General features: G+C 54.1%; 1 protein-coding gene across 2 annotated transcripts in view; it reads right to left on the reverse strand.

Moving 5' to 3' along the window:
* The window catches only part of RAI1 (retinoic acid induced 1), a 73674-nt gene that overhangs the window by 30019 nt on the left and 22401 nt on the right, over nucleotides 1-21254 (reverse strand). For both annotated transcript variants that reach the window (XM_085074432.1, XM_085074433.1), the window contains one exon: nucleotides 8380-8460. The gene's annotated coding sequence lies outside the window, so the exon portion shown is untranslated. The remainder of the gene's footprint in view (nucleotides 1-8379; nucleotides 8461-21254) is intronic.

The raw sequence follows: 21254 nt of genomic DNA on the forward strand, positions 1-21254 counted from the left end.
AACAAGTGATAGGACAAGGGGAAATGGCCTCAAGTTGAGCCTGGGCCAGATAAAGTTGGGTATTAGGAAAATTTCTTCACCAGAAGGGTTATTCTGGCTAGCCAGCCTGTCCTGGCTCCAGCTCATACCCCAATGGGGTGACACAACCCTGTCACAGTGACACAACCCCACCGCAGATCCCCATGGCCCTTCTGCAGAGAGCTGTGGGAGATGCAAACCCTGGGAGAAGGCAGAGACGTGACACTGACCTGGGCACAAAAGGCTGCTTCATTATGAGGAAGGATGAGAATGAGGGAAGAATGAACAAGGATCCACGTTGCAGCAGAACAAGTTGGTGTGGAAGATACACCACATCCCCAAAACCAGACCCTCTGCCATCAATGTGGATGGTGTCTTATTTTCCCTGAATGTTTTCCCATTCCTCTTCCCATAATCCAGAGCTGGGGGGGCCACTGCAAAGCCTGCAAGTCCCGTGACTCCAGTGGCAGGAGATGCAGGAGCCTTGGGCAGTGATCACAAGAATGGGGAAAGCAGCAACCTCAGGTTGCAGATTAGCTTCATTTTACAGCCAGGGAGGCAGAAACCTCCCATGGTTCAACATCTCGCTGGAGACCACACAGAGAGCCTAGGGAAAGCCAGGGAGAGGTCGCAGGTCTCTGCAGGGTGAGAGCATCCTCTCTCTAGAGAGGGAGGAAGGGAGCTCAGAGCCAGAGGGACCCCACAGTGGCCCCAACCCATTGCCACACCCCAAACCTCACACAGGGCCACATGCTGCACCCCTTCCCCCTCTGACCCCAAACACCCACTGCTGCAATACCAGAGGGGGCTGCAGAAACCAGTTTGGCGAAGAGAGAAGCTCTTTAACCAAGTTTAAATGCACTTCCCTTGACTCGGTTCCCAGTTCAGCGTAGAGGAGACCCAGCTTGGCCGGCAGCCACGGCGCTCAGCTCTGCACGTCCCTGCTGAGAGACACATTCCTCAGCACTGCAGCTAAGTGCAGCACAGCCTTTGAGGCCTTCACCCCTCCTTCAATGATAATTTATGCCCTCTGACCCAACTCCCCCTTTTAAATCAGGCTGATCAATAGAGAAATCAGACAATCCTTTTAAGAAACTATCTCATCTGATCCTGCCAGCTAATGATCTCTGCTCTCCTTACAGCTGTTTGCAGATCTGTAGCCCAGGCTGCTGGAGGAAGCAGGAGGAAAAAAAGCCACCGGGCCAAATTCCTCCTTCCCCAGTCCAAGCAGGAGCAGCAGCAACGCTGATGATTTGTACGGAAGCAAAACAGGAGATGCCAACTCCTGTTCTTTTGGAAAACAAGCTGAGCATCATGCTGCAGGGAAGCACTAGTTCCCCAAATCTGCTTCCTAATCTATCTCGCCACCAAATATGCTCTTCTCCCATCCTGGGAGCCCTGACAAGACATCCTCACTCTTCCTACAGCTTCCAGGCACAGCTTTCCAATGCCTTCCCTCCAAAGCAAATCCAGCAACACAAAGCAACAACCCCAAACCTGGTTCCTGGCTGAGCTACCCTGTTCCATGCACAGCCACAGCACTGCAGCCCATGGCCCCAAAGGGATGCCGTGAGCACTGGGATCTCCATCACTTGTCTGGAAAACCCTCACCCCTCATAGGGATCCTTGCTTTACCAGGGCAGCAAAAGCTCAGGGCTGCAGCCACCTTCTGACCATGGAGGAGCTAAACCAGATCAGTGGGAGAGAGAGCAATGTCCAGCAAAGCGCTGGGAAGAGAGCAGTGTGGCAATGTCCATGGAAGAGCCTCCAGAAGGGCTTTATTGATGGCAGCTGCATTTCTATTTAACTGGCAAAGGAACAGGGTTAACCAGCAAAGAGGGAAGCATCAGAGAGCCCTTTGAGTCTTCAAAGTAAATCAGCTCCTGGAACAAACGCGCTCGGTAGCCAAATGTCCCCTTCTCCTTTGTGTGCGCAGAGATATTGACATTTATTATGATGCCCAAACCACCCAGAGGAAGGATGCTTTCCTTGCATCCAAGGGCCATTTCTCACCCTGGCACACTCACAGGGATTTCTCCCTTGCCAAGGCAGGGTTTGGCCCCCAGCACTCCCTCCTTTAAACCACCCAGGAGGCAGGATGGGACCATGTTCCAGGGATGCTCGGCACCTTCCCACGCCCACCAGGAGCCAGGGACCAGGCTCCAAGCCCGGGGCACTTCCAAGGTCCCCCCACCGTCTGTCCCCTCCCACCCAGCCCTTGCTCTGAAGCCCAGAAGCAGATGCAAAAGCCAAAGGGTCTGAAGGGCTGCGGCAGCACAGCACGGTGCAGGTCCTGCCACAGCAGTCACAGTGAATTACAAGGTATTAGAGCCCCGTGCTGCCGTGTCTCTGTGCAGCAGCAGTCACGGTGAAGGACATGCTATGATAGGACTAGAGTCTCCTCTGGAGAATCCAGTCACTGGCCTGGTGGAAGGCAGTGGTACGAGAGGCCAGCCCTGTTCTATAGATCATGTAGCGTCAGGCATGTGAAGGACACGCTATTACAGGACGAGGCGGGCTGAGAGCCGTGGGGTTTGGGGAGGGGGGGACGGCTGTGCCTCGCTGGATCACTGAGTGCCCACGCTTTGCGAGCCAGCAGCCGTGAACGTTTTTAATTATGCTTTCCTACTTTATCGAGCATCTCATTTTCATTTACACGCCGGCCGTCTCCACCTGAGAGCGTGGCTGCTGCTGCTCCTTCCCAGCACTGCTCCCATATGCATGAGCTGGAGGGACCCAGCAGAGCTGGAGGTCCATCCTCAGCACGGGGGACCCATTTGGTGACCGACCTGCCCTGCAGCTCCCCTACGCTCCTCACGTGATGCCAAGGACCATAAGCTGGGCAGAGCCTCCCTGATGCTCAGTGTCCCTCCCCGTCAGAGCAGCCAATTTTAGTGGCTGCCATAAATGCAGCAGGAGCAGTGTCCCCTGGTGAGGCATCGAGCGGTGACTAAGAGCGGAGATGACAATAAAGCGGAGGAAGCAAGGTCTGACTGCAAAGCAGCAAACCACCCCCCCCGAATCCTGCTCAGAGGCACTGACTGATGATGCTCCCCCAAACCAGAGCCTGAGCCCAGTGAAGGAGAGCTGGGCTCTCTGGGGCTCAGGCTGAGCCCCAGTGCAGGCTTGGTTTGGGTGGAAATCCCATAAACAGGAGGGGAGAAAGGCTTCCCCCATCAGGACACCGGGATGGAGTTCAAGTCTCTTAGCAAAGCACACAGGAAGACTTGTGTACAGCCCCTGCAGATAAATCTACCCACTCAAAGCTTTCTCAGTGGTAAATGCGGTAGAGACTGTGCAGGACTTGACAGCTCGAGGTGTATTTATGGTGCTTTGGCACCAGGGATACAACCAGTTGGGATTTTTGCTCGGCTCTACCACTTGGGCATAGCGCAGCCACAACAAACCCATTTGAATACCTCTTGTTTCAACCAAGGCAGAGATCCAGCCTATTCCCTGCGGAGCAAGCGCCAGACCTTGGGCCAAATTAATCTCCGATGGATCTCCATCAACTTCATGGAGTTACAACTACAATTTGGCCCATGCCTGACATGTAAATCTGCTCATTTTTCTTCCAAATCGTCCAAATACCGCAGCATTTGTTAGCGCAGGAGAGGGGACGCATCCTCCGGGAGAGATCTCTTTGGATACCGCGCCAGCCCTTTCTTTTTTTTATTTCCTTTGCTGCCTGGGATAAAAGGCAAGCGAGACAGACCGTGGTACGTGTCTGAGCTGTTTGGGAAAGAAATAGGAATTTCCTCCTGCCATTCCCAGTCTTTTGATAGGCAGGTGGGATGCGAGCAGGAATAACTCAATCAAGACAGAGCAATTTTTAATTAATTTGTGGATCCCTTCGCCGGCTGATTGCCTTGGAGACAAAAGGGAAGCCTCTCCTTTAACACTTGTGTGTGCCTGGTACTCTGAGCCTCCCCTTTTCACCGGCGCATCTTTGGTCTTGAAAGCTGCACAAAAGGAAGAATTCCTTGATCTTTTGCCTCGGCTTTTGCTAAGACAGAGACACACACGAGGGGGAGCTGGGCTGGGGGCTTTTTTTGGGGTTTCTTTTACATTTTGGGGGGATTATTAAAGCCCAAAATGCACATAGAGAGAGGTGGGGAAGGAAAAAAACAAGAAGAAAAGGGGAATAAAAACCCTCAAAGCTAAGAAAGGAGAGCGTTTTCCGTCAACACCTTCTGCCCAGCCCGCTCCATCCCCAAGGGGAGGGAGTTGAAAGGTTCAAGCTACATCAAGTGGTGAGTAATGCAGCGGGAGGCTCCTGCTCGGGGCCAGGCTCTCGCCCTCCGCCATCCTCCCTGCCCCGTGCCCGGTGCTGGCAGGGCAGAGCACAGCTCTCACCCTCCCCTTCTCTCCCCCACCAGCGACCGTGGGGATGCGGGAACTTCCAAGGCAGTGAGTGACACCACAATTATCGATTGCCGGCTGCAAAGGCTTGCTCTCGCCTCCCCCCCTCTTCTCACTTGTTTTCTTCTGTGCAGCAGTGCCAGCCTTCAGAGACTGCTGCTGTAAAAGGCTCGGATTGACGGGGTGTCAAGATATCCTCTGCCCCTGGCTTTTAACGTTCCCTTGCAGGGGGGAGCAGGAAGAGCCCCTGCACCGGTGAGGGGAGCTTGGATAGCTCCAAAAGAAAGGGAGGAATGAAAAGCCTCCCTCTCTCCTCCGTCGAGGAGATGCTCTTGAACCACAAGCAGCTTTTTCAGCCTCAGCTTGGCTGCGTGCGTCTCGGAAATCTCAAGATGCTGGGAAGGAGGAGAGGAGATGTGCCAGCCACCAGTGCCTGCATCCTGCCCAGAATCAAGGCACCCAAAAAACCCCACCGTGCTCCCCAGCAGCTCTCTGTGGGGTGTCACACACACCTGACCACCCAGCAGATTTGGCAGTGGCCATTTTAGAGGTGGGGAAGGCAAGACACATCCAGGCCAGATGAGGTCACCCAGAAGAGGCTGCAAAAGGACTCAGGTGCCCCAGCTTTGGCACATCCTCTGCTGCTCAACACTGGTGGCACTAGGGGACCAGATCAAAGGGTTTTCCTAGCAAAGCAGGAACTCCAGGTGACCCCTGGATCCCCCAACAAAGGCTGCGGTGTCACCCTGCCTGATGGCCCTGAGACAGTCCCCTGCCAGCCCTGTCCCCAGCTCAGCTGGCCACCCACAGCAAGTGCCATCCCTGCCACAAAACGGGGACAGTCACCTGCCTGTGGAGGTGTTTGTCTGCAAAGCCTGGCAGCACCTTGGGACCATGGCTAAGTGTTACGTGCTGGAGCCAGAGGCCTGAAATTAAAGCTGGCTCCACGACTGTCGGTGTCGACACCTGGTGATGGGAGGAGAGGGATCGATGATGGAGAGTCTGTCGCTCCTGATGCATCGCTGTCAGGGTCAATACACAATTCCCGGGGAGATCAGATGTCCAGGTTAACTGCTTTGCCTCCATGCTAAGCTGATGGGCTGGCAGAGCCCTGTCCTGCTCACACAGCCTCTTCCCCAGCCACACTCACCCCACAGCCACCAAATGCCACCGAGAGCAGCCCTGGGGCTTGTGGTGCTTGTTTTCATCCATAGAGAGCTCAGGTGTAGTTCAAACTGGTGTGCAAGGCTGGGAAAGGGACACAGGGACAAGAAGGACCTGCCTCCCAGGAGCTTTTGGCTGCATCAAACTAGCCCACTGCCATGGGCAGCATCGCCATGGGACCTCGTGGGGACACAGGGCTTGGGGATGGCCATCACCTCCTCTGGCCACCCAGGAGGGCTGGGAGGGGAAGTAGGGGTGATGAGACCTCTGTAAGGGGAGCCCCATCTGCCAGTCCCCCTGTGCACCCCTGTCCTGAATTCCTGAGCAACAGAAAGGCAGGAGAGGAGGGAAACTTGTCTCTCCTGCCTGGCCCATGTCCTGTGGGCTCAGTGGTGGTGTCCTGCTCCTCACCCTGGCTTGGGCAGAGGATCCACGTGGCTTTGGCACAACACCTGTCCCCTCCAGGTGACACTGCACAGCTCTGTGGGACAGGAGAGCTGTGACAGCAGGGCTGCATTGTGCCCTCTGCACCAAGCAAGCTTGTGGCACCCCACTGCACCCTGAAATCATTGCAGGAAGCGCAGGCAGGAGGCAGCAGCCCTGCTTTACACCCATTCCCATGTGCCACGCTGGGCGGGATCCGTCCCCATCCCAGGGGGTCCTGTGAGGACGAGAGCCACCCGCAGCCACACTGCAGCATCTCACCCCGACAGCTCCCGGGGGGGTTCAGCTGCTCATCTCCTCCTCCAGCGCAGCACAACCCACCCGGGGGAGCCCGGGGTGACCCCCTGAGGAGGAGACCAGGGGGTCCTCCCTGCTGTCAGCCCACGGAGCCAGCCTGGGGGAAACACAGCATCACACCCGGCGCAGCCAGACTTGCACCAGCCCCCCCAAAAATCCCAAGAAAACAGAGCGCGGCATGAATAACAAAAGCAGCGATCAGTAAAGACTCTCCCAAGAGGCTGCAAGTTCTTCAATTAGAGCTCGCATTATAGGAATGAGAAACTCCACGCCGTCTTCCGTACGGATAACACTCTTTTCCCCCTCTTTTTTAAAGAATAAAGGGAGGGAGGGAGAGGAAGGGCTGCATCTCTAATGCAACAGACAGGTCTGCTGAGATTCACTTTGGCTCTTATTTTGACTTTCATCTAAAAGAGCTGCCCTGGGAATCCATTAAGTCCAATTTAAATCGGCTCTCCGCCCTCACGGCTTCTCCCCGCCTTCGCGCCCCCCCCCAGCTCCCTTCTCCCCCCTCCTCGGAAGCAAACAAACACAAAAGCAAGGCCAGGCAGGGCAGGCAGCGAAGGGCAGGCAGCGAAGGGCAGCACCGGCGTGGTTTCGGAGCCGTTCCCTGGGGGATTACAGCCTTCCCCAGGGCAGTTGCTCCATCTTTATTTCCGCCCAAATAAACACAATCCGGCCACGTTTGGATACCGCCTCGGTATCCCCAACCTCGGCAAAGCTTTTGGGGGGCCACTGGGGTTTGGGGACCTGCTTCTGCTCCCCACGCAGGCATATTTTCCCCTGGTTTTATTATTTTTGAGTACAATTAGCTCCGTTAACGCCGCAACCGGCAAAGTTGGATGGGATATAATCACATATTTCAGGTTCGGCTTTTTTTTTTTGTTTCCCCCCCAGTGAGCTTCCCCACCCCAAGATCATTCCTCTGCCTTTGGGAATCGCCCCCCCTCGCAGCCCCAAAGCCGGGCGAGGGACGGACCCCTCGCCTTTCATCTCACCACACTCATTCAAGCTCTGCTTCTGTCGTATAAGCAGTTTTCCAGCTCTTCCCCCCCCGCCCCGTAACACACCCGCTCTGCATTGCATCCTATTCATATGTTTTCAATCATCGCCGTTTCGTTATTTAAAACAAAAGCACACGGTTCCCCCCACCCCCGGCGGCACTCCGAGCCCCCTCACCGGGCTTCCACGGTTATTCCCTGGTTTGTTTGTTTATTAATGTCAACGGAGGATTTGGAGGCAAAATTTGCCGTGGGAGAAAGGGAGCGGGAGGTGAAAGTCCCACCGAGGGGCTTTCCAAAGGCGCAGCCAGATGTGCAAACCCCACGATTCCTCGGGTTATCTGCTAGATCCATTTTTTCCTGCCCCGCCAGCCACCGAATAAAAGAAAGAAAATCCATCAAGTCAGCGTTCTCACGTGCAGACAACGGCAAGGAGAGCCAGGCGCCCGCCCGCGGCACCGCCGCAACTTTTGGAAGTATAAAACCATGCACATCCATAACTCCTCAATTAAATAAGCCTCCCCGGGAAGACTTCCCTCTGCAGAGGCTTTCGCAGCCCCGTGCCCATTATTATTTTAACTTTGCAAAAGTAGGGAGGCAGGACAAGCAAAACGAACCCATCCCTTCCACGCACAAATATTTCCAAGTCTCAGCTGTATCTTTGTTCAGACACCCATCAATCGGCAAGTCAGGAGGGGTTTTGGACCGGTTGCAAATTTCTTTATTACTTCCAGAAAAGCAAAACAACCCCCCCCCCACACGCCCCCCGGCTCCTCCGTTGCTGCTGCAAATAGGACACACACACAAAACACACACACAACACACACACACAACACACACGTATAATCCCCCCTCCCTCCCCAAACTCCGCGATGCCGGCGCCGTGCATCCATTCAATCGCAGCAGCAGCACACGAGTTGCACAAGAGAAAAAAATAAATCCGGAAAAAGCTCTGTCCACACACACCCTCAACCCGCACACCCCCCCCTCCTCACTCCCCCCACCTCCAATTCTGCTGCGGCTTCAGGAAAAAAAAAAAAAGAAGGAAAAAAAAGGAAAAAGAAAAGCACAAAGATGTAGCTTGCAACAATACCTGCGATGGTCCTCGCTCTCTCCTCTCTCTCCTGCTGGCTCGCTCTCCTCCTCTTCCAGAGCACAGTAGCCAGATTAGATCCTTAGAAAAAAAAATGTGAGAAATAGCACAATTCTCCCTTTTTTTTTTTTTTTTTTTTTTTTTTTTTGCTTCCCTTCTCAGCAGCCCTTCTGAGCTCCTTCACTAACCATTATTCATAGACCACTAGGGGATATAAGGTAATTAGAAACGGCCCTATAGCATCCAGCCTGAAAATGTAATGCCAGCGGTAGGAGTGGTGGAGGGCTCTGGCTGCGGGCGGCTCCGGCAGAAAGTGCTCGCTGGAGCTGGGGACCGAGGTGAGAAGTGGGGTGGAGGAGAGGGCGAGCGGCAGCGGGTGCTGGCAGCTCTCCCGACAGAGACCAGGGTGGCCAGGGACACCGAGCGGCACCGGTTTGGGTTGGGTTTGGGGATGGTTGGGGTTGGTTTTGGTTTTCCTTTTGGATTTTTTTGTGTTTTGGAGTGGGCTCGCCGTGCCCGTGTGAGCCGTGCTGGGGCTGCGTGTGTGTGTGTGTGCGCGTGTGTGTGTGTTTGTGCCAGGAATAGCAATCAGCAGAGGCAGCACACAGAGCGCAAAAATGCCATCATGCAGGGTCAACAGAAAGCTGCAGACATTTTTTTTCTCTCTCTTTTTTTTTTTTTTTGGCTTAATCCTCTGGAGCGGGGGAGAAGGAAAAGGAGGAGGCTGCTGCCTTCTTTATAGTTTTGATTTTTTCCCTCTTCCAACCTCGTAGGATCAGATTAACCCCCCCCTCCCCTCCTCTCCCCTCCACGCACACACAATCACACACTCTCCAGCCCCAGCGATCCCAACCCTCCGCCAGCACTGCGCCGGGGAGATGCCGGAGCCGGCGCGGGGTGGGATGCGGGTCTGGCGGCCGCGATGAGCTGGGTGGGATGAGCTAGGTGGGCTCGGCAGGGAAGCAGAGCAGGAGGGAGGCAGCGCAGGGAGGGGGAGGTGGAGGCAAATGAACAAATCACACCTGCAGCTTTCTGCGTGCCGGAGCCAGCTGCAGCCCAGGCAGCGACCGGCAGGAAAAATCCAGGCGCGCTGGCTCCCAGCACCATCATCTGCGGGGATTTAGGTGCACGGCGAGCTGATGGCAGCTCATCGCCGGGAGCGATTGATTTTGGGGAGGTTTAGCATTAGCGGGAGGGGAAAGGGAGGTGGTAACAAAGAGCAACCCTTCCGCACACACTGATTTTTCCGAGGGGTATATAAAACCCGCCGCAGAGGCTAGGAGGGGGAGCTAGTCCCCTCGCCAAGGGACGCGGAGCTGTGGTGGCACTGGCACAGCGGGCCACCCGTGCCCTGCCGCCGGCGGTGCCGCGATCGCTGCCGCGCAGCTCCGCGCCTCGGCTGCTGCCCGAAGGGCGCAAACGCCCAGCCCTGCCTCCTCCCACGACTCCGCTCTGAGCCTCTCCTTAATTGAACTAAAGCTGTTCACCTTGATAACGCAGCACGGCAGCAAGTTTCCGAGCCGTACGCGGGGGGCTGGAGAGCTATTTGATCCACTTCCAAGGCGCTGCCTTTCAATTCAACCCCTTGCTCTTGAAGGATGGATAACCAGGCCCTCTCTTTTCCCTGTTAATTACTCGAGATAGGAGGCATCAAGCTGCAAACCAGACCAAACCTCATAAGGGGACACAGCACCTGCAAAAGCAGGCTGCTTGTTCTCATCTCCCCTGTCCTTTTCCTCCCCAGCCCCATCCCCATCCCCATCCTCATCCCCATCCCCATCGCAGACCCAGCCTGGCTGTTTGTAGGTAACACACCACAACACACTCCCAGCCACCTCCAGCTTCACACATGCCTCCCTGCAGGATGGTAAATCAAGCTGGGACCTCATGGCTCTCCAGGGACGTGGTGTTATTCCCTGTAATCACCAATCTGCCCTGCCCTTCACAGGGATGAGCCTGTTTGGCACCACAAGCCGTGACTGCCACCCTAGTAAAGCCAAGGTGGGATAGATCCAATGGATGTCATCCCCAGCTTCCCCCCTGGGATTGAGAGAAGACTAAAGGATTTGTTATTTTTACACTACAATCCAATAAATTCAACAATCTGGTCTGTCCATGTCATTTCCTGGCTCTGGTATGTTTGAAATCCCCACCTCCAGGAGTCCTACGATTTTAGGAGGACCTCAGCCCTGCTCACCTCAAACTCTGACCTCACCGTGGTGAGGAGAAAGGTTGAAACCACAAGCCCCAGAGAGCCCCACATGCAAATTAAATCACCACCAAACACTTTGGTTACTAAACACTGTTATTTTTCCACAACCTTTATAGTTCTGCGCCTACGATTTACGGGCTCAGAAAGGCTGATTTCATGACTTCCCAGCATTTCTGAGGTGTCAACACGCACATCACCTCTGTTTGTGTGACACGGTCATGTCTGTCTAAGCCAAACCACTGGCTGGGTGGGAGACTGTCACCTATAACACCAATTAACTTTACTCATTAAAACCTCCAAGCTCACAGAGGATGCTGCTGCTCAGTTGTACAGATGGCAAAGTTTCCATACCCTTGATAAAATCTGGATCCAAACCATCCTGGAGCAGATCTCACCGTGAGCTATCACAAAACAGCACGACAAGCAGCAAAAAGCCTCTTCCCATCTTCCCTGCCATAAGAGCAGGGCTCACCTTGCTGATCAAAGTCAGAGGTTTCCCTGGACGTAACCCTGCACCTCCTGCTCTGGAGAGGCTAAAAAATAATGACTCATTGCAATGTTATTTCTGGAGCTGCTAAAACAAAGGCACATTCTGGCTCCCTTGGCTCCCTCAGTGTCTCACCGCTTCAACCTAAATGATAGGGCATCCTGAGAAAATTTAGCTTTTTTCCCACCACCTTCCTCTTTCATCTGGCCCTGCCAAGCTTTGCCAACTCAGGGTCCAAGGACCTCCCTGGTACCTACACAGGATGCTCTAAGCCGGGTCTTTCTCATTCATCTTCCCTTCATCCCTCTTCCAGGCTGATTTTCCCCCAGCCCCACTCCCAACCATCCCAATGGATTTCTGTCTTGCCCTGGCCCAGGTGACACCTCGCACTGGGTGCCACACACCCCACACATGTGGTGGCTCCTTGCAGGCAGGGAGCAGCAGCCCTGCCCCAGCTCTCATCAAGCTCCATGCATCGGCTCCAAGCGGATCCGATGGATTTTCATTTCCTAACTTTGCCCTTCGGGCTATTTCTAACGAGCTTCCTCACGCTTTAAAAAAAAAAAAAAAAAAAATCCTTCATCTTGCAGCACGGTGTCAGAACAGCAACACTCGGGATGACTGTGCCTGCGAGGAGGCTGGAAATTAATTATATCACAGTGGCTTTAGGTAGGGATCCTTCCACTGACCTCCTCGCTGGGGTCCCGTCTGGGACCCAGGGAACAGCCAGAAATCCCCTCCTGGAGCAAACAGGCTTTTTTTGGCCTTGAAAAATGTATTTTCGTGGTGTGATGTTTGGTCTGTGCAGCACAGCCCTAGGCATGGAGCCACCACTGTCCTCCTGTGACCCCACGCCACGAGCCCACGTCCTCAGCCTTGAGCCCCCTCGTGTAGCCTCTTCCTGCAGCACCGGGTCCATCCACCCTCCTGGACTCATCCCTCCCCCTGGGAGGGAAGAATCAGTCCTGGGCGCCTTAATTTCCACTAATCAGATGTTTTAATGAGTTTCTCAGCGCCCAGCACTTCCCACTTTCCACCACCACCCCCTCTGAGGCCAGCCCAGCTCCCGCGCCGTGCCGAGGCCCCTGACATCTCCAAGGCTTTCCTTGGTGGGAGAGCAGCAATTATTTCTCTCAAAAGGTCTCTTATAATGGAAACCATCTCTGCATCCCTCCTTGGTCTCCTCCTGCCATGACCCAGGCTCCGTCGAGAGGAGCTCTGCTCCGAGGCAGCGCCGTGTTTCCATGGAAAGAGTGAATAGCAGAGTCTTCCCAGTGGTTTATTAGAATTCCTTTTACTTCGATGGAGAGTTTTAGAGCAAAGTAGAAAGGCTTTAATGTGGGGCTAATGGAGCCCCTGGGAAGTCCAGGAAGGAAATCTCCCCTGGAGAAGAGGAGGCGTGAGGAGAGGGAGGGCAACTTTCAAGACAAATTCCTGGACAGGTTGAAATTTTTTTGCAGGAGCCATCTCAGGCAGCGAGAAATGGAAATGAATGTTTGTTTTATTTTTAACAGATGTTACAAAAGACCTGCCAGTAATTCAGCGAACGATGCAAAACCTAGATCCCACTCACTTTTCCCGGCATGTCTTCCATCCCCTCCCTCTCCTGCTTGGTACAAACGCTTATTTGCATTTAGCATATCATATTTTAAAAAAAAATAAAAATATTAAGCAATAAAATAACAATCGTATGCCACTTCATTTCCTCCCTCCCTAAGGCTTTGGTTTCAGTTTAAATCCTTGGTTGGAGCTGCTATTAATTGTTTTAAATAAATTTTTCTGTCTTTTCAGATTTCCCAAACCTATCCTCTACTCACCCACTTTGGGGGGTGCCCTCTTGCCCTGGCCCCCATCCATCTCTCTCCCTTGTTGTTCCCTCAAGGAACAGCTCTTGACTCTGCAAAGTGTTTGGAGCCCCAGAAATACAGACCGCAGCCTCTTCTTTGGGGAAAAATACAGGGATTTGCAGTTAAGAGATGGGGGGATGGAAAGGGCAGGGTGTACAATGGGGGGGTCCTAAAACCATCCAGCCAGGGGCTGGAAAAGGAGTAAGAGTGTGGCTCTCCAGGAAAAAAAGTGCAGAAGGTGATCCATGAACACACATCACAGCACTTGGCTGACCCACAGGGAACTCTGATCTGCAACTCACCATGATGCTAGAGGGGTATTTGGGATGAGATACAGCATTTGTGAGTGTTACACATGAAACCCAAACCTGGGAGGCCAGTGACAGTCATGGAATCCCAGAACAGTTTGATTGGAACGGACCTTAAAGATCATCTCATTCCAACCCCCAGCTATGGGCAGGGACACCTTCTGCTATTCCAGGTTGCTCCAAGCACTGTCCAACCTGGCCTTGGACTCTTTCAGGGATGGGGCATTCACAGCTTCTCTGTGCCAGGGCTTCACCACCCTCACAGGGAAGAATTTCTTCCTAATATCCAATCTAATCCTGCCCTCTGTCGATGGGAAGCCATTCCCCCTTGTCCTGTCACTCCATGCCCTTGGAAAGAGTCCCTTTCCAGCTCTTTTGTAGTCCTGGCCAGAGGAGCCCTGAATCCCACGGATACCAGATTTCCTGAAAATGAGCAACTTTGGCAGCTCCTGGTTTAACTCTTGCCTGCAAAACACAAGCTGCAATGATTCCCCTTTTCATGCCTAACCATGGAATACCACTTCTCCTCCAGATACCAAGCTTTCCAAACAGCAAGGTCCTGGGAAAACCTGGAGGGGGCAAATGCAGGGTGATTTTCTGCCCTGTTTTCTGTTAGCAGCCCTGCATGCACAGCCCCAAGTGGGGCTGATGATCCCACACACCAGCATGCCTTGTGCTGGATTCACACTCCATCCATGCCTTGTTTGTGGGATTCCAAGCAGGAATGGAGGAGACAGGCTCCAGGGAGCAGCTACAGGTCAGCACTGATACAAACGGGGTGTCCCTGCACCCATTATAAATCCTAAAATCTGCCTGATTTCCAGGCAGAAAATGGCATCTGTGTGCATTTCCAGGTGATGGAGGAAAACTGGCTGTTTTCACTGAGCTTTCTCCTCTTCCCGTTACAATCCTGCACCTGGTTAGCAACTGTCGGAAAGAGGTTAATCACAGTCCTTAAATCAGGAACCTTGTTGTGGTATGCTCGGGATGCACATCTGTGCTCTCCATGGCTCATCCCCGGCAGCATTTGGGAGAAGGCAATATGCCAAAAAAACCCCACCCCCAAATAAGCCACCCAAACCCCCCCCAAAAATGAGCGACAAGCATCCCAGGGTGCAGGATCCTGCTGATTCCTTGAGCTGGTTCTGCAGCACATGTGAAAGGCTCATGATTTCCCCAGCCCCACCATGGCCGTGGGTTAAAGGCATCTCAGATAAGGCGGTGTTGGCACAGCCATTATGGGGCAGAAAAGGCTTTTTAGGGGTTGGGTTTTTGCTTGCTAGCCAGCCTTGTGATGGAGGGGAGGGGATATCCCCTGGAAATGCCTTGGGAGCAAACCATGGGGACCAGGGGTGGTCTCACATCCCAACACAGAACTCAGCCCTTGGCAGGGGGAAGGCTGGAGCTCCAGGAACTGCCAACTGCCCAGCTTGGCTCCTGATTTCCAAGCACTGCAAAGCCTGGCCTGGCCTTGCTATTTCTAGACCTGTCCCAGGGGATTACCCTGCTCTCCCTGCTTTGGGAAAAAGAAGCATTTTGGAGCGTTGGAGCCCTGATGCTCAGCCGGACCCCGGGCTGCCCGTGCGGCAGAGCCAGCGGCGCTCAGCACCGGAGACGGAGCCTGTTCCACTCACACACACGTGCACAGCCCGGAAAATGGAGAGGAATTGATCCCGGAGGCAAATCTCTTTTGTTCTAACCCCATCGCTGTAACTGGATCTCCCCGGGTTCTCGGCTCAGGAGCCGCGGCGGATCACATCGCTTTCATGCCTTCTCCCAGTGCCAGCTTGTCACATTCCCCTGTCGCCGGCAGCGGGGAGGGGACGAGCGGGAAGGGGAGGCATCGCTCCCAGCGCTTGTTTACCTCACCGCCGTGCATGAGGGGTGTACGGCGGTAATGAGCAAAAAACCTGGAGGGAGCAGATTGCAGAGCCGCGGCATGAGACCACCCCCAGCTCACAGGCTGCCCCTTTTTAACGAGGTCCCCCCATCCTCCTCCCCGCCGGGCTCCCCGCGCCCTGACATCCTCCTGCCTTTCCCCGCTGTCTCGTTCCGACTGCAGAAATGCTGATTCACAGAGCCCGGCGCAGGAGGCGTTTGGGAGGCAGAGAGAGCAGCACAACACCGCCCGAATGCACCCGACCTCCCCGGGCGCCTTCACGCCGGTGACTGGCGACAGCGGAGTCGCTGCAGATTAATCCGCTCTGCGCTTATTCCAGCACCTCTTTCCCAGTGACTCCCCCTCGCCTCTCAGCAAGGTGAATCCATCCCCTCCGCTCCCCGGGAAAGCTCGCATGCGAATTTGTCTCCCCTTTTCTGCACAGGGGGAAAGCAAGGTGAAAGATTTCACGCGCCACGCAGCGAGATGCCAGGGTAGCGGGATGGGGTGGATGGCACTTCCCCAGGGAAGCACTTTGCTTTCCAAGAGGTAGGGCAAAGAGAACAGCACCCTGACCTGCTGCCAGGCATGTGTCAGACCTCACTCGTGGATGCTTTGATGCAGCACCAGCAATCCAGACCCTGTCTCCTCCTTCCAGGGCAGCCAGTGCCCGGCGGCGGGGTCTGCGCCCCGGCTGGCTCCTGGCATCCACAGCCACGTCAAGGGCGCAGCACTGTGACAGCAGCCGGCAGGAGCCGAGCCTGCCAGCCCTGCCTCACCTTCCCTCTCCTCTCCTCTCCTGCCAGCGCGGTGCAGCTGGTGCAGCAGCAGGGCTGAAATCCGAGACAGCAAAAGGATGGTTTTTTGGGGCAGGCTGTAGGAACGGCGTCCCCAGCAGCCCAGGGCAGGCAAATGGCTGCGAAAGCAGGGGATGGCTGTCCAAGCATTTCGCTTCTCCCAAGTCTGGGTCCCTTGCCTTTGGTACAACCACAACACACTGTAGGAGAGCTCAGGTGAATAGATCCATCCTGTTTTACTCCATCTTGCATTCTGTGACCCCATTCACTTCTCCCCAGAGGCCACTTCATCCCAAAGTCACCTGTGGTGCCACGATGGATACAAAAGCTTGGGGACCTCGTACGCTGAAAGGCACGATGTGGCACAGACCTTCCCTGTCACCCTCACACTCCTCCCCGTGCCATGTCCCTCTGGATCAGCTCAGCACTGCTTGGATCAGGTTGGATCCATCCCAGAGCAGGGCATGCAGGAGATAAGCCCATTAAGCCAAGCAGAGAAGCCAATATTGCATTCAGCTCCACAAGCTCACAGGCACATTCTGGATGTGACTGGGGACACCAGGGCACCAGGACACACACCCCTTGCCACCACCACACTGCTGCATCTGCAGCCCTGAGGCTTAAAGACCAAACCCATCCTTAATATTTCCGTGGTTTTTTGCAGGGTGTATCAAAGCTGTGCTGGAACTCTCTGCATGGGCGACTGCCTGCCCACAGCCAGTGGCCAAGCTGGGCTGCTCATCTGCCTCCCCGAAAAGCCATGGTGCATCTGAATAGATTTCCACCATGCAACTGTAAAGGCCCCAGTGGGTTTGAATAGGAGCCCCTTGAGGTATTATCTCAGCAGTGCCTCGAGGCAACCACCTGAATCCTTCCGTGACTGCTGCACAAACTTGGAATGTCTCCAGCAGCTGGGGATTATGGACAGACCTTGCAGAGGAGCCCCCAGACCACCACAGCCAGCACCATCAGCTCTCAGATGCTCCCACGTGCACCCAATCCTCAAAAAACAAGGCACGGTGATGCTAAGAAGACCAAAGCCTAGATGCCAAGGCAGGAAACCAAGCTGAAGTTTTCACATTAATCATATCGAGCTCTATTCTTTTTCATCTATTTCAAGGCAAGTCAAAAAGAGGTTCACACTCTCCCCTGGCAAACCACAGAGGATGACGTGAGCCTGTCTCTTGCATTGCAAGTAGAGTGTGTCAAGCAATTAGCAAGTCATCAGGAATTCAGATAGGGTGGGCAGGATACGATCCCTCAAAGCTCTGGCAGGAGCATTACCCACCCTGGAGTTTCCCATCAGGCATGGAAGGCAGCAGAGGGAGCAGGGGCTGTTGGTGAGCTCTCAGGAGCAGAGCAGACACCGTGTGCCAGCAGAGCCTGATGCCATAAACCACCTCACGTTTAGCCTGTGCTGTAACTCAGAGGCCTTGGGCATTCAACACAGATTTTTTGTTGCTCATTCCCACCCTCAGCAAGGTGGCCAGGGCAATTCCAAGAACCCTCAGGCATCCTGCAGGCCTGCTGGGTCAACCTGGGCACCCTGCACATGACCCATCCCTGGGCATTTTGGCATTGCACCAAGTCTTGCTGCCACCACCAGTTTCACTCCCTGCAGCTCTGACCGTGCTGATTTCCACTCAGCATCCTCCCAGCAGCCCAAATCCCACTCTCCTGGGAGTTATTGGCAAAACCCATGCAAGAGCAGGAGCAAGCCTTCCATGCTCACGTTGGGATGAGATTTGCACTTGGGTCCCCCACTGCTGCTAAACCCCCACCACACCAATCCCTGGCACAGCACACAAGCAGAACAGGACCATCTCACCAAGAGCACCTTGGAGGGGAACTCGGTGGCTCACAGCCTCCCCAGACACCTGGCTGGTCCCCTGAACACCCAACCAGCCCCATAATAAATGAGGAAGGATTATCCCAAGGCGTGAGCAGCCAACCTGGGCGCACACCTCCCTCCACAGAAGAACCTGGCATGCCGGGCAGGTGGCACAGGGGACGCCTAATCTGCCACCCGCCCTTTCTCCTCCCCATTGCCAAGGTAGCAGCAGACAATGCTATCTGCTGGGTTGTCAGCCGGCCCTCCTCCCGCCGTCTCTTTAGCCAGAAAACTCTCCATCTGTCTCCAGATGGGGTGTTTCTACCACTCCAGTCAAACCGATTCAGAGTGGAACAATGATGCTTTGTTAACAAAACAATTTTTGTGTGTCAAGCCCTCCTTCTTGCGGGTTTTTTTCCCCCCCAGTCCCCAGTGGGTCAGCTTTGTGTGGCGTCCTACATTTTGTTGTTTCTTTCACATTTTAAAGGCTCCGTATTTTAGTACAAAAGGTGCCTGCGGAGCAGCTTTTATCTGCGAGGCAAGATTTGACACATACGCAGATCACAATTGCGACAGGAGGTTCGTGATGTGGTGGTTAAGGGTGGTGTCAGGACCTTCAGAGTGATGAAGCATTATTTCCAGTGATTTTTGCCTCCAGGATAAAAATTAGAGCTGGTCCGACACTGCATGTAAGGCTTCTGCGAGCTGGAATCCCCCAAGGGTTCATGGTGGGGGCAGAGAGAGAAAGTTTGAGCTTGTTTTGGTACAGGGCAGGCTCTCCTGTGTCCACCTGTGCTTCTCGTGTCCTCCTGCGCAGGACAGGTCACCTCTGTCACTTGTGAGGGGAAGGGATGGGCACATGGAACAAATCTATGTGCCTGTGAGTAAGCTACACAGCCTTCTCTCCAGCACAATCCCTGTGGTGGCCAGGAAGATCAAACCTCAGCTCTCCCGTGGCCAGAATCTCTGACCAAAGATCCTGGGGAGTGTTTGACTTCTCCCCAGTTACCCAGGGTTGCATCAGCTCTCTTGATCCCTCACCCAGCAGCAGGACTAAACGCTCTCTTTCCACTTCCAAAGACATCTCTACCACACAGGCCTCCAAGAAAACCAGCTCTTCCTTTATTTTTCTCTTTTTTTTTTGCCCTGAAGCAACAAGCACACAAACCACCTTCTGCTCTGCACAAAACCAGCAATTCCCAACAAACAGCCAACCCGCTGGCTCCAGAGCAAACAGCTCGGTGTTCCTAAGCAGGCTGGAAATTTCTACACAAGGGGGACTTTTTCTTCCAGCTCCCTCCACATTAGCAGGGGAGGTCCCTCCTCCTTCCTGTCCTCAGGTAACAGCATCTTCATGGAAACACCAATATTTTTATGAGTCATCCCCCTTCTTCCCCTCTCCTGCTCCGTGGCCAACACCCCTCTGCTTTCAAGATCAAAGCCGAAGGGGACCAGCTGTGTCGAGTCCTTTCCTTTCCAGCCCTTTCCAGCTCCATTTGCAGCTGTCGCCAGCGCGAGTCCCTGCTGTTCTGACAGCGCTTTGTGCCGCCCAACCAGCACCGCAGCTCCGTGCCTGCTGTCTGCTCCCCCTCCATCCTGCCGTCCCTGCTCCTGCTCCACACGCACTGGGAACACAGGGAACCCTCCCAGGCTCAGGGCTCAGTCCCTCCAGCAGGCATGGGAGCTGCCCTGCTGGCTGCCCCAGCTGCCCTGCCGGTCATGGGCTGATTCAGAGGCAGAAATGTGCTCAGAGAGAAACGGGATAATCTGCTTCCACTGAAATCCCATCCTAATTCCGTGTTTGGTAACTCCTCCGCAGACCAGAGCATGAGGCTGCATCTCCCTTCCAAAGAAGCAACTCCATGGGGACCTTTGCTCCAGGCTCCCTTCAGCAGGGGTACAACCTTGGCTGGGAAAGTCCAGCTCCTGCTGCGGAAGCAGCTGAGGGAACAGGAATCTCCCTCCCTAGCCAAAAGGCTGAAGATCTCACACAGCCCCTGGTGCTGCAGCAGGGATTTGCAATGTGATGGGATAATTAGAGTCAGGGATGTGCTTCTTCTGCTTCTTAACTGACAGAGGGCAGGGTTAGATTAGATATTAGGAAGAAATTCTTCCCTGTGAGGGTGGGGACGCACTGGCACAGGTTGCCCAGAGAAGCTGTGGATGCCTCATCCCTTAAAGTGACCAAGGCCAGGCTGGACGGGGCTTGGAGCAACCTGGGATAGTGGAAGGTGTTCCTGTCCATGGCAGGGGGGTGGAAGGAGATGACCTTTAAGGTCCCTTCCAACCCAAACCATTCTGCAATTCTAGGATTCTTGACACATGCAGGAAAATCTGTCCATTTTTGGTCTCCCAGTGAGTGTCATTTGTGCATGTTTGATGGAAGTTACTTCCATGCGCAGCGACTCACAGGTCTGACAGGTCCCTCTCTGGGTCATACACCCCATCCTTCATGACATCTCATCTTGCACCACATGCACCTCCTGGGTGCTGCCATCACACGTTATGCACTGATACAATCCCTGCTACCCAACACCTCGCTGCAACTCAGCCAAAATCCAGCTTGGAGTTGTCTCTCCCACAAAGATTTTGAAGAAAGCATTGCACAGAATTAAGTCTCGGTGCTTTTTATATGTAAAACACTGAATTTAGCTGCTAATGGCAATTCCCAGCAGAAAAGGATGGTTAGTAGTGGCGGGTATATTTATGAATACTTTCTAAGCAAACGCCGTGAGGCGGGAAATGTATCAGTCCTCATGGAAAGCTCCCCGGGTTGCTGCTGCAGGCATCTAAATGCAAAGTTTCACCATGGCTTTTTGAGTTGTGTGCTCTGCTACACATAACCCTCTCAAATCTGTTCTCTCAGGAACGTTTCCCCAGCCTCTCTCCCGCGGTCATGTGTGTGTCACCATGACCTGCCCATCTCAGTCAGGGTAGCAGCATCTCCGTCCTTCTCCAGCCACTCCACTGACTTGCCAGTAAATAGAAGTCAGGGCATCTACTTGACTGGTCTCCTTAGCTGCTCTCTCCAAAGTGAAAAGGGCTGACTTATAAAATACCCACGTCCTGGATTTCTGGGAAGTTTTCACTGAGAGCACATTGTTTTTCCCCAGCAAAGCCAGAAAAGAATTTACAGTCGGTCCACACAGCAAGACTGCTCTGCTTTCTCTTTCCTGGGACAGGAACCCAGCTTGAAACAGATTGCTAGCAGCTAAATGCAAGTTCCTTAGCAGCTTCCAGGGTGAAAATATTCCCTCTCCAGATCTCCTTTTATGTCCACAACACATTATTCCGGTGGAGGGCTCTCTTGCTAAGAAAAGCTCTGGAAACTCCCAGCCTTGTCTCCAAAGTGGTTCAGGTGTGGGAGCCAGCTCCCCTGCAAGCATCCCTTGGTCCTGCTGCCCAGCTGAGATGTCCTTAATTCCTCCATCTGTCCCCTCCAGGCTCTGGCTGGCTCGGCTCTCAGACAGTGAATACATACAGCAGGCTGCAAGGCTGCTTGTCCTAAATATAT

The sequence above is a fragment of the Lichenostomus cassidix genome, chromosome 14 (genome assembly GCF_008360975.1).
Source record: "Lichenostomus cassidix isolate B80296 chromosome 14, HeHo_3.0, whole genome shotgun sequence".
NCBI classification, from domain to species: Eukaryota; Metazoa; Chordata; class Aves; order Passeriformes; family Meliphagidae; genus Lichenostomus; species Lichenostomus cassidix.